Below are 13,039 nucleotides of genomic sequence, written 5' to 3'. Positions count from 1 at the left end.
TAAGTATCATTAATTTAATGAGGGGGATTCACAACACAATGGAATATATGGGAGGTGAAGATATATATTGAAGTGTTATTATTTTTTTGTTTAGAATATACTGGCACAATTGAGAATGATGCCATTAAAGAATTCCCCTTACACCTTCTTTGTAGCTACTAGATCATCACTTGGGAAATGTGCCATAGAGTGGCTGAATAAGGAGAGGAATGAATTTTATAATCACAGAACATCTGGGAATCAGGATTTATTTCCTGCTTCTGAAATAAAAATTGGAAAATAATATTAAGTGAATACCTCTTCAGTGTCATGCACCGTGCTTGGGTTCGCATATATTCATTGACTCATTGAGCCTCTTATACATCCCATGTGGTTTATAAGGTACCAGGAAGATAGCGGTGAAAAGACATTCTCAAAGAACAATAGCTCTATTTGGTGTTATTATTATCTTTATTTATAGAATGAAGGAATGAAAGTGTTGAGGAAGTTAAGCAACCCAATTAATTTCATGGAGTCAGTAAGCAGTAGATCTGGGCCTCTCTCCGAGGCCCATACCCTTTCCACATGGTGTAATCATAAGCTTGGCTATTGCAGCAGGTTGACAGAGATTCCAGAGACATGTGTTCTGGAATCTATGAAAGGAAGATAAAAAGAGCACTCTGAAATTTAATGCAAAACAATGCTGTGTGTTGATATGTGCATCTTTTTTCCTGGAGAGGATCTGTAGCTTTCATCAGATTCTCATAAAAGCTCTGTCAGTGAAGAGCTGCTTTTTCCTTGAGTGTTTGCAGATAACTTCATTTCAACATTTCCATTGCTCTAAATATGTATTTTCCCAGGTCCACTGGAGGGCACAATTCTAAGAAAACAAGATTGCTGAGCAGTAATGGAGAAACATAAAAGATGGGAGAAAGTGGCTCTAGAAATTGATGCTCAAATAGAGTACTGAGTCATGTGTATAGACCTACTCTAACCACCAAAAGGGTAGGATTACCACCTGTTTTCACGTGCTACCTGCTTGAATGCCACCCTCAATGCTCATTGTAGCCTGGTCTCTCTACAGAAAAAAGGGTGGATTTGTGTATTGATTTGCAACAACGGTGAAAAGAAAAACAGTATGATTCACTTCCTGTCCTGTTCAGGCTGATTCTGGCCTACATCCTAGCAACTTTATAGTGTTCATGAATCAGACTCTTTGGGAAAAAAAGAAAGGGGCTTCATCTGGGTCAAAAGACCTGGCCTCATTGGCTGCTAGTCCTTATGTTGCCAAGAGCTGCCTACTCAACATCTGAAAGTGATTGACCACAATTTCTTAAATAATATTCTGTCTGTGGACTGGGCATCAGGGTCAGATCAGAGACATGGAGAGAGCAATAATTTCCACTCTGAGTGCGGTAGCCATGTCAGTAAACCTCCAGATAAAAAGAGAAAACCAGAACTGATGGTTTATCCTGAGGTCTCTTGGAGGGTAACTCAAAGTGACTTGTTTATTATTATTTATTTTTTATATCTTCCTATTCCTTCCTTCCCAAGCATAAGGCTAAATATTTATGGATAATTGTTATATATCACCAACTGACTGGTGACATTACCCGTCACTTTCTTTATTCCAAAATATCATATCACTTGAGTGCTGAATATACTATTTTGGATGGGTAACTTTTAAAAACAATGTTATTCTACTTGTTTACCGCTCAAAGAATCTCTAAATATAGAGAACAGCAACAACAAAGCCTTCAACTCTTTTATTCTTGGGAATATGGCTTAACCAAGCCAATGTTTATTGTAGCATAAGATCTAAAACAATTAGAGATGTCACATATATTTGCATTTTTGATGACATTTGCAATGTAAATGACTGAATAATGGAAGACTTTGGGAGAGACATTTGTTTCTCTCTATGCCTCGTGTACTTCTTTCCACAGAGGACACTGATTTAAGGAAAGTAGCTCCAAAAACAGAATAGATAATAGAGGTGAGAATGTTATTTTAATTCTGGATTTATGCATTTCTCTTTTACTGGGTTAGGAAGGAAAGCATAAAATAAATGTCACCAAAATGACAGGTTTTCAGTGATTTTAGCATTGTGCATGCAGTTGTCTGAGCATGTCATAGAGGAGGGCTGTGTCTTTGGAGATAAATTCATGTCTTGGGGTCTCTGTGGCTGTTTTGAGTGTGTCTTTGAATGCATGTCTGTGGCTGTCCACGTGGTAGATGGTTGGCTGTTGGTGAGGTCTAGAATAATGTTTTTCTGGAATATCTGTGTGAATCTATGGTGGTGGCAGTTTATGTGTATATGTTTGTTTTCCTTGGGTCCATGAGTGGGACAAAGACTTGAAGTCATAATCTCTTATAACTAGAGAAGGCTTTATAGCTTATTGAACATGATCTCCTAAAATAGAAATCTTTTGTTTGTTAGGAGCTGAAATAAATAACCAAAAGTTGCACACTAATCAATGAATGGATATTTGATGAGCACCAACTATTTATCAGACACAATTCTTTACAAGGGACATATGTGATGAGGAATGAAGTGGTCCCAGTCCTTAGGAATGTTTATGGTATAGGGAAGAACACACTTATTCAACATCAACAACAATAACAACAAAAAGCAATAATTTAATTATGTGTATAAAGTGCTATGGAGGAAAACTCTAGTATTGTAAGGAAACATATAACAGGAGACTTGACTTGAACAGTGGGATTAGGAAAGGCTCGCAAGAAAAAGTGACATTTAAACTGAGAAATCTCCAGTCACCCTGCGTGATGGTGGTGATTCACACCATACTACCCACCACCCTGTATGGTAGTGGGAAGTAACGTCACCCACCCCTGCCTCCCGTTTGCACCAGAGTAGTGGTGTTCCACGCAAAGTCTTCAGAAATTTTCTGCCCTACAGGTCATCAAGGCCTACTTATTTTGGCGATCTAAGTGAAGAGCTTATGTGTCTTAGTGTTGGCCAACTGCTAAAGCAAGCAACAAGCTAAAATTTCACAATAAAGGGTGATTTCTGGTTTACGCCACAATCAGAAATTGGTGCTCCTTGTTTGGAGCTCTTCTGGATTCACTTTGTTTCTGTAGTGATCAGTACCCAGGCTCTGTCCATATCGAGCCTCTGCTCTTTCCTAGGCTGAAGACAAGGATGAGAATGGAGCAGGCCCCTCGGAGGTTTTATGGGCTGGGCCTTGCAGTGAAGCACACCATGATGCTCACATCTCTTTGGCTAGATTTTAGTCACATGACCTACGCAACTTCAGGGAAGACTGGAACTGTCATCCTGCTGCATACCCAGGAGGAGCAAGTTTTGGTGACTGCTTGGCAGTCTTCACCAAACTATGGCTGTCTCTTGACAATGCCTGAGGGAGCTTGTAGCAGTGACTGTGGTCTGAAATGGAGAGCCAAATGTCTTCTTTTTAGCTGGGGAAGTAGATGGAAATCATAGTTGGATAAAATGACTTTGATGCACTAAAACCTGAACTAATTGCTATAATGGTACAGATGTTATCTCAACTTTCAGAGGACTTTCATTCTGTCTTGCATCTTGTAGACAATAAAATCTTTGGAGAGGAAAAACACAGTAATTTGTATTTCAAAAATGTGACACATCTGTGAATCTGGTAGGAAAACATTCTCTGTGCATAAAGATCCTATACCAATATTTTACTAGTTATGCTATATATCCTATTTCCAAACCACATCATACCCATCCTCTTCTCTCTTTGTCAGGATTTCAGGCATAAATAACCATTTATGGTCATTTCAGGCATAAGTAGCCATTCCTGTATACTTCTGGTTTAAAAGCATTTCAAAGGGATATTGAAATGTTGAGAGATAGCCATGATGCTCAGAAGAAAGGTGCCTTGTTCTACTAAGCAACAGACTTTCCATGTACTCAACTCTTAGGTGGCAAAGTATTTGTAGCTTGTTTTTTAAAATGATAATAATTCTACTACTAAGAGAGAAGGCAAGTTTCTTCCAGTCTACCTGGTTAACAGCATTCACTCTGTAAGAATCAATTTATCATCTCTTTGTCAAACCATCTCTAAGTCACTTGAGCCAAGTTGAGTGTTCCCTACTTAGTGCCCTCATTGTTCCTGGACCACATTGAATTATAATTTATTTTTGTGTCTGTTTTCACAATAAGCATGTGAACCATCTGATTATGACAAAAATGTCCTTATTCTACCTTGAAGATTTCAAATTCGTATTTTGAGGAATGTTTCCCCCTTTCCAATGTCTGGTATAGTAGGAGCTCAGGAAATATCTCACGAATAAATGAGTGAGTTAATGAATGAAATAGGATGGTTTACAGGCAGCTTTAATTGCAGAAAAGGAACATGCCTCTAATGTTCAGCCTGTGTCTGCCCTTTCCTTTTCTCTGGGTAGCTGACCTGGGAAAAGGGGATCTGCAGTTTCATGAGCCAGCAGCTGGGCCTGCATCCCTGGCCTGCCTCACCTTCTCAAAGACACTCGCAGCGGCTCCACATACTGCCCCATCTGGCAAACCATGTTCAAGAGGCTTGGTTTCACAAAGTAGGACACAACAGGGGGGGAAAAAAGGCAGGGAACGTGGCCTCTTTTCTGGAAATTTTTCTTCAAGATAGTGTGTGAGGTCGTCCTAGATTTGGATGACCTCTACCCTAAAAATAGTGACTCCAGCATGGGGTTGTTATGAGAATGAATACATGTAAAAGGTTTAGCATAAAACTTGGCATGAAACAGGCATTCAATCAATGCTGGCCATGCTTCTTCTGAGACTGTCACCACTGCTTGTTTTACTATTTTAACACAGGCTTACTGCCAGAGTCCCGAGCTAATCAGTACACTCTGACTCCAGAGAATGGGGAGAACAAAGTCAACTTCTTCCACTGTGTTAAATCAAATTTCAGGAGGATTAGTTGTTGATCACAATGATGTTCATTATTTACTGCAGTAAAATACTCTCAATAACAGGCTGAAAAACCTCAACTTTCTGATAGCCATTTGTTAGGCATCGCAAGTTAACATTCTGAAACAAGAAGTTGGGTGTTCAAAATTGCACCCAATAATTGTCTCTGGGTAGCCTGCAATTGTGTTGAAATATAGAAATTCTAGCTGGACCCAAAGTTAATAAAATTGTGTGACACATAAAGCTCTGTGATGGATGGCAACCAATAGTCCAATACTGTTTTATTCTCTCTAATATACTGTTTCTCAGCAAAGGCCAAGAAATTAAAGAAGAGTTTTATTCTTTCCTTCCAGCCTGTGCAGGGTAATTATGTATTATTAATAATGCAGCAGCACAAATGATATTAAATGAACTACATTTGTTAATGCAGATCTTATCTAACTGCTTTTTCCATCAGTGGACTGTTTCTCATCAGGGGGTACTAATTAGCTGTAATATGTAGAAAGATGGGACAGAAATCCAATCAGATAAATGGGATCTATTTGGAGAGATCCAGGAAGGAGGAAGAAAGGCATTCATGATTCTGCGAGAATTACCACAAGTAGAAAAGATGAAAATTTCTGCTGCTTCAACTTCATTTACATTTTGTGGCCACAGAAGTTAAGATGCACTACCCCTGGATTGCCCAAGCTGCCAAGACCTGCAAATAATTTTATTTATTATGACTGCAACAGTGTTGTCTTTTGCAGTAATAAAAGTGCATATGGCTCTATAAAAATTTTGGATGGTTTACGTGGCCCTAGCAAATATTAAACCTAATGTATTAAGGTAAAAACAAATGTTCTCCAGCTTTCCCCAACTAATGTGGACTTACAGAAAACATTTGAGCTCTACATTTTTTTCTTAGAGAAAATATCACTTGAAACCCTCAGATGCTGTATTCTTGATAAATCCCAGGTTACCTATAAACATATCTGCCAGATTCTCACCCTTTGAAAATCTCCTGAGAACATCCCCATGGTGAAGAGTTGATCGGTTAGATCTATTTACAATTTCCCATCACCTAAGTTAGGTGGATATGTGGCCTGACTCCAAATATTAGAGCAATTCTCTCTACCCTGCCTGTCCATGTGAGCAAGCCCACACTCACCAATGTGAGGGTCCTACTGTGTTCCATTTGCAAACGGAGTGCCTTACTAACCCAACAGACAACATACTTAGTGCTGCTCCTGGGGGACAGTGAGCTGGGGACTCCAGAAGGGCTCATAGTCTCATTGTGAATACAGATATAAAAACGAATGATTTCATTTGGTTATCTCAGTTCCTGAAATGTAGAGGAAGGCTTGCCACTCGCTACTCAAAAGCTTGCTAAGAGGTAGGCAGATCATTAATTTTTAGACTAAGCTTTTTATTTCTTTTGTTGCCTGCCTCTTTAGACCCCTCCCACACCCCAATGATACCTTTTATTCCTTTCTAAATCCTAACTCATTGGCACCCAAACATCCGATGCTCATGTATTAGAAAAACACAGTTCTGGGGACTACTATCTCATCACGGGAGCATCCTGACCAAAGCCATAGCATGGACGATGGATGCCTGAAACTCCCAGACAGCAGTATTACATTTAAGCCCTTGAGTGTTTGAACTTGCTTTATGAGGCCTTAATGATTATCAATTGAAAACATTTATTATTATTTTTTGAAATGGCTCTGCAAAATTGCACACCAACTTATTATTGAAAAAAACATTGCACTCATACTTTAGCTGCCTTTAAAAAGTAACATTATTATTAATTGGAACAAGTCTGGGATGGACACAAAAGATTTTATTAGTTGCGACCCCAGTGAATATTGGAAACGAATGAAATGTGACCTGGTCAGATAGAACGAGAGCTGATGCCTCAGCTATCTACAAATATTCAACACCTTTTTAGCAAAGTAATCATAAAAATTCAGGAGACATCATTATAATATAAAATCATCCAGGCATCAAGGGAAATATATTTGTATACCTCATGACAAAAGTTGAGTGGAAACTCAGGAGTCCTATTTATATTTATATATACTTATATCATGTAATTAAAGCCAACAGATAAACACATCAATATGTTAAAACAGGTGTAAAAATACATAGATAGACATATTGCACTGAAACCTTGATATTGCATCCAAATGAAATCCTGTATTCCAAATATGCCCCGTAGGAGTTTTGCTCAAGGCTATGCTTAGGTATACTTGAAAATTCCTGATAGCAAGTCACCAGGGAAAACACGTTCTTTTACAGATAATTGCTACTGGCAGCCAGAGACCTAGAGAATTTGATGTGCAGTAATGTGACCTGACTATGTATTAAACTTTTTTGAAGGACATGTGTAGAGTAATTTTTATGTCTCTCACATACCTTGGATTTTCCCCCCACTTGCTAGCACATTTTAAAACAACTTTCCTATTTTTAATATATCTGTTATTTTTTTTCTAAGTTTTCAACCATAAAAGATGTTAGTATTCTTTTCTTTAAAAAATAGAAAGAAAGAAAGGAAGGAAGGAAGCAAACTGGAGACAAGGTAAAATTCCACCTGAGTTGTAAGGAATATGTAAACAAAGCAAAGTTACATTATTGGTGATGAACTTTAGGAAAGATGTGAGAAATAATAGTTACCTGTTCATAGACAAGAAATTAGAGATTAACTGATTTCTCTAAGGTTGGGAGGCATCTCTGTTGCTACTTGAGGCAATAATCACAAGCTTTTCATGAAATCTAGGGATGTTTAGGAGATAGTTTCTGAGGTATTTTAAAGATACTGCTTAATTAATTAATTAATTCAGCTATAATTAATACCTTGAAAAAATTATAAATTGGCAAGGACACATATGTGCAATGATACAATTCAATGAACAACTATCATCACTGCTAATTACTTTGGTTCTATCTTTTTTGCATCACGATGCCATCTTCATTTTATTGTTCAATATTAATATGTAAATCTTAATTAAGCATAATGTCAGAAGGTTCTAGGAATATTGCTAAAGATTTTGAAAGGTAGTTCAGAGACTTGTTTGGAAAGAATCCCTGGGTCAACCAGGGAGTGTAATCTATAAAAAATGTACTTTCGTGTTGAGAGTTACATGAATCATTATGGACTGACATTGGAAATTAGCTTTTAAGAACAAAAAACCAGAGGGGAAAAATGAACTCCAACCAGCGTGTAGTACAAAGCCTAGGAATGTCACATTAGTTTCTTTAATGACAGGCAGCAGTTCATAGATTTACATGCTTGTATTCTGGTGCCAGAAAGATGAAAATCCAAAATGACAACTTATCAGGAAAATGATATATTTCTAGTTTCCATTAAGATCATTAAAAGGCACATTCTCTCTTCATATATGCAAATGGGTTTTCCATAGAAACCCAGGAGCAAGGGTGAGATTTGGCTTGTGTTCACTAAAGAGCTGCAGAGGAAGTACTAGTAGGAAGTTCTAGATACTTGATGGACTATCCAGGCCGTATTTTTGTACTACTGTTTCTTGTGTTTCAGTTATTTTAGAGTTAGTTAATGTGAGTGTAGGCAGCTAGTTAGTTGTTAACAAGAGAGAAAGGAGAAAGCTGGCTAAGCTTGATTAAGTCAGAAAGCTACAGCTTCCCAGACACCCTAGGGAACAGCTGTATCCTCTGCAAAGGGGTGAAAGGGATGTTACTCCCCAAGTAGGAAGGAAAGTCTGTTTTTCCAATTTCCCTGGGGAACAACTGGCCCATTTGCCTGGATAAGGGAGGGATCAAGTGGTGGATAAACAGTGAGGGGGATATTCCTCTTCAGAGGCATGTGCAGTAGAAACCAAGATGGTACAGGGGGATGTCCTACTATGAGGCATGCACAATATGAGCCAAAATGGTGACCATAAAGGGGAAAATTTTAGCCCTGTCTGATGTGGCTCATTGGGTTGAGTGCCAGCCTGCGAACCGAAGGGTCACTGGTTCAATTCCCAGTCAGGGCACATGCTGGGTTGAGGGCCAGGTCCCCAGTTGGGGGCATGCAAGAGGCAACCATATTTTGATGTTTCTCCCCCTTTCTTTCTCCTCCCTTCCCTGCCCTCTATAAGTAAACAAACAAACAAATAATAAATAAATAAAAATCTCACCAAAAAAAAGAGGGGGAAGATTTTAGCCTGGGACAATCTTGGAAAATGACTGACTAGGATAAGAGCACAAAACTCTGGAAGATCCAAGAAAGGGATTGGATAGTTTGAAATAAAAAGTGTGCTACTTCTCAAGCTCATGGAAACAGAATGAAAGTTTCACAGAGGCCTGGGTCTGGTGCACTTTCTCCTTTTAGCAGTGGCGCTGGCCAAAGCATGGCGCCAATTGCTGGCTGGCCGTGAACAGACTGTGCTAGACCATGGAGTCGCGGATGCTTGGCTTCTGGCCCAGCCGCTCTGGGGCCTGGCCTTCCTCCTACGCTTGATGGTGACAAGTGTGGGCCTATGGCCCCAAGGCTACATTTCTTTTGCAGTGAAAAGAAGCTGAGCCACCTGCTTGTAGATGAGACTTAGGTATGGTGTACCTGGGGGCAGTCCTTTGTTTTCACTCCAATAAATCTGGCCATTCTACCTCAAATCCATGAATGTATCTCTGAAATGCTTTTCCTGCAATATTGGGGAAGAATCCTTTTTTTTTTTTTTAATCTTTTTTTTTTATTTTGGTTTTTCAATTACAGTTGTCCCCTTTTCCCCTAATTTCTCTCCCCCACCCAACCCACCCCCAAGAATCCTTTTTCCTTTGGCAACCATAGTACTGATGCAAGGAAAATAGGGTGAAACTAAGATGAATAATTTTGTCACGTGATTTCTGGTAGAAGATGTGATGGGATCTAATCAAGGGCAAAGCAACAGTTTGAGAGATAGTCCCTCAAATTTCAGGTGGATGTCAAAGTTTAGCAGACAAAACAAGGATGGACTTGTCATGATGAATTGTCTATATCATGCCAATGACACCGTCCGGGGCAGGGCTAAAAACCAGGCTTTGCAGACAGACTGCTTGATTATGACTCCTTACATGGTCATTAACTGTGTGACCTCGGACAGTTTACTCAACCTCTCTATCACTCAGTTTTCCCATATGTGACATAAGTACTGTTTCTGCAACATAGAATTCATTTCAGTGTTATATGAGCTCTCATGTGTGAAGAGTTTAGTAGTACATAGTGAGTGCTATATAAATGCTCATTATTAATATTTTTCAAATCCTGGAAAATATCTTTGGGGACCTCACAAATGTGTGATTTGTGTCTATAGGCTTTAATCCTCAGCAGTGAAGCCACTGTGTTCCTTTTGGTTAAACTTTGTTATAAAAATCACTCCCCAAAAGCATACACAAAATATGGTGAAAATATAATCCATACCACACATCCCTTTCTTCCTTTTGGTTCTTAAAACTTCATCTCTTAAAGTTCTACATACAGAGGAAGTTCGGCTTTCCAAGTTTTTGTTCATTAGGAGTATGTTCTCCTTGAGGGCAGGGAGTATATTATTTTATAAGTTCTTGTACAAACTGGGAGCACCTCATAAACGTTAAACTAATCTCAAAACAGATTGAGCTTGGTGGATGGAAAGGCAGTGTATAAAGAAGAGAAACCAGACTTTCTTAAGGAAAAGCCAGTCTATAAAAATAGAAAGTAGTTTTTCAAAAAAGAGATTACCTAAGTTCATTAAAAATGTGTCTAAATTTTATAAAAACTGCTTCCAGTGACCCAGTGTCATGTCAAATATTTTAAAGAAAAACTAATGAATGATATAGTCCTCAATTTCAGTGTTTCAAAGTGGTAGAAAAACAAAAATCTCAAGTGTCATTCCTTAACCAAGTTCTAGAACAGCAATGTCCAATAGAAATGTAATAGGAGCCATGTAATTTTAAATTCTCTGTTAACCGTGTTGAAAAAAGTCAAAAGAAACTGGTAAAATTCATTTTAAGTCGCATATTCTATTGAACTCAATCTATCCAACATGTTTTTATTTCATATGTAATCATGTAAGAATTGATCAGTGAGATAATTCACATTCCTCTGGTAAGTCTTGAAAAATCTGGCGTGCTTGCATAATTACAGCACATTTCAGCTTGGACAATCCACACTTCAAGTGCTTCATAGTCTCACGTAGCAAGGGCAACCAGATTATAGGACACAATTTTATAACAAGCTGTACTTCTAGAAAATGGCAGGATAGTAGTATCTGTTGGCCTCCATAAAAGATGTACTTCAAGTCTCTACTTAAAGAGATTTTACTATGGCCTTTGGCTTTTAGTGTCATTGGTGTTGGACACATCACCATTTCTGTTTGTTAATTTTTCTTTCAAGTGTGTACAGAGTACTCATGTGCCTTTCTGACATCTTGCAGTGAGGTCTGTTCTCTTAAAACAAATGGAAATCGGCTTTGGAATTCATGTGTCTGACTCGACAGCTGCTGGGGCAGATTCGAGCACACACACAAGGTGAAAGAAAGCCACCTGGGTTTTTTATTTTTTATTTTTTTTATTTTTTATACTAGGGGCAGAATAAGAAGATGCAGGAATGTCTTCTTACAGTGCCAGATGAGACAAACAGGTGGCACAGGAAGGAACAAATAAAGGATGAAGGGAAGAGCAGCAGGTTAAGGCCTCGGGCAGAGCAAATACAAGATTCAGCTGCTGCAGGTTCAAGCCTGAGGCAGGATAACAGAGCTGACTGTGGCAGAAAGAAAATCAGACCTGTCAACAGTGCAGTTCATCCGCGCATGTGTGAGGGTAGAAAAGCGCAGCGAGGAATGCGGGGCCTCCCAGCATCACTGTTCAGCTTCCACATCTGTGAAAGCCATACCACCTCAGAAAGAAGCTTGGACCCCTCCATTATTAATCAGATGAGACCTGTGAACATGATCTTGCGATAGGGATCATGAAGCTTCAATTGTTTAATATTTCTTTTCTAATTTTACACACCAAGGGATACAGGCAGCTGGCCGCAAACACAAGCAAATACATCGTAACTAGGAAAAAAATATGAAGAGAAATAAAAGTGCTTCTGAAAATATTTCTCTGTGAGGGGCCCTACATATAAATGAGGAGAAACCAATAACCTCCTTCTTCCATACAAATAAATGATCACGGAGCCAACCTCAGTGCCTTCTGAAATGAAGCCTTAAAAATATAAGTCCCTAACTCATAGAAAATATGTGTAAAACGTATCATAGATCAGGGAGTAAAGCAAGCTTTTCTTTTTCTTCTAGTACTTACTTCCTCAACATCCACATGCACTCAAGGGATATAGGAACATAACCTGCAAAGAACCCGCTGCTGAGGTGCTTTTCAATGGACAAGAAAGCCCTGGTAGGAAGGCCTTACGAGAGCTTCAGGTTTTGCCTGCTCCCAGGAATCCAACAATGTGCGAGTTACATTGTTGCTTTTGGATTGCCCTCACCAAATTCCGTGACCAAGCAATTCTTCAAAAGGCCCAAAGATAAAAGTGTGCTTCTCATAAAACTTAGAGAAATCACCTGGTCTCAAAGCAAAGAAAAAGTAGTACTGAGTTTTGGAATGAGTCCCAAAATCATGCATGGAATTAGTTATGTTTGTGCTGCTGGTTCTTTCTTTAAAAAAAAAAAAAAAAAAAAAAAAAAATTGAGAGAGAGAGAATCTGGCTAAGCCAGCAGACCTCCCTTCACTCCATTCTATCTCCTTTTCTCTGAGACCTTCTCTTGCAAGAAGGGCCTCTGAGGAGGTTTTTTAATTTCACTCACGAACCCTGGAGAACAGGATTTCACTCTCAAAAGACTTCTCATCACCACTGAAAACTGCAAACAGCCTTACAGGAGAAGGGGCCTCTTACCTACCTCCGCTGCAGGAATGGGTGAGTGGTGGTTTGCCCTCCACTCAGAAGCCATTCAGGAGGATGGAGAAAACTTGAACAGAAAGCCCTCAGCCTGCACCCTGGGTGAGAGGGGCCAACACACTGCTGACATCCATCTGCTAGAGCCAGTGCCCAGTCATCACCAGCCTCCTTCGCTCCCCCACTCTCCTCCCTTATGGTGATTAGGGAGCCCCTCACACCTTTTCCGTAGAATCCTAATATTTTAGAGCAAGCCTTTAGCTTTAGGGATCAAGATTTCCATTTTAGAAGTAAGAAAACTG

The sequence above is a fragment of the Furipterus horrens genome, unplaced genomic scaffold (assembly GCF_987537825.1).
Source record: "Furipterus horrens unplaced genomic scaffold, mFurHor1.1.pri manual_scaffold_3, whole genome shotgun sequence".
Classification (NCBI taxonomy): domain Eukaryota; kingdom Metazoa; phylum Chordata; class Mammalia; order Chiroptera; family Furipteridae; genus Furipterus; species Furipterus horrens.
Note: the sequence above shows the minus strand (reverse complement) of the source record.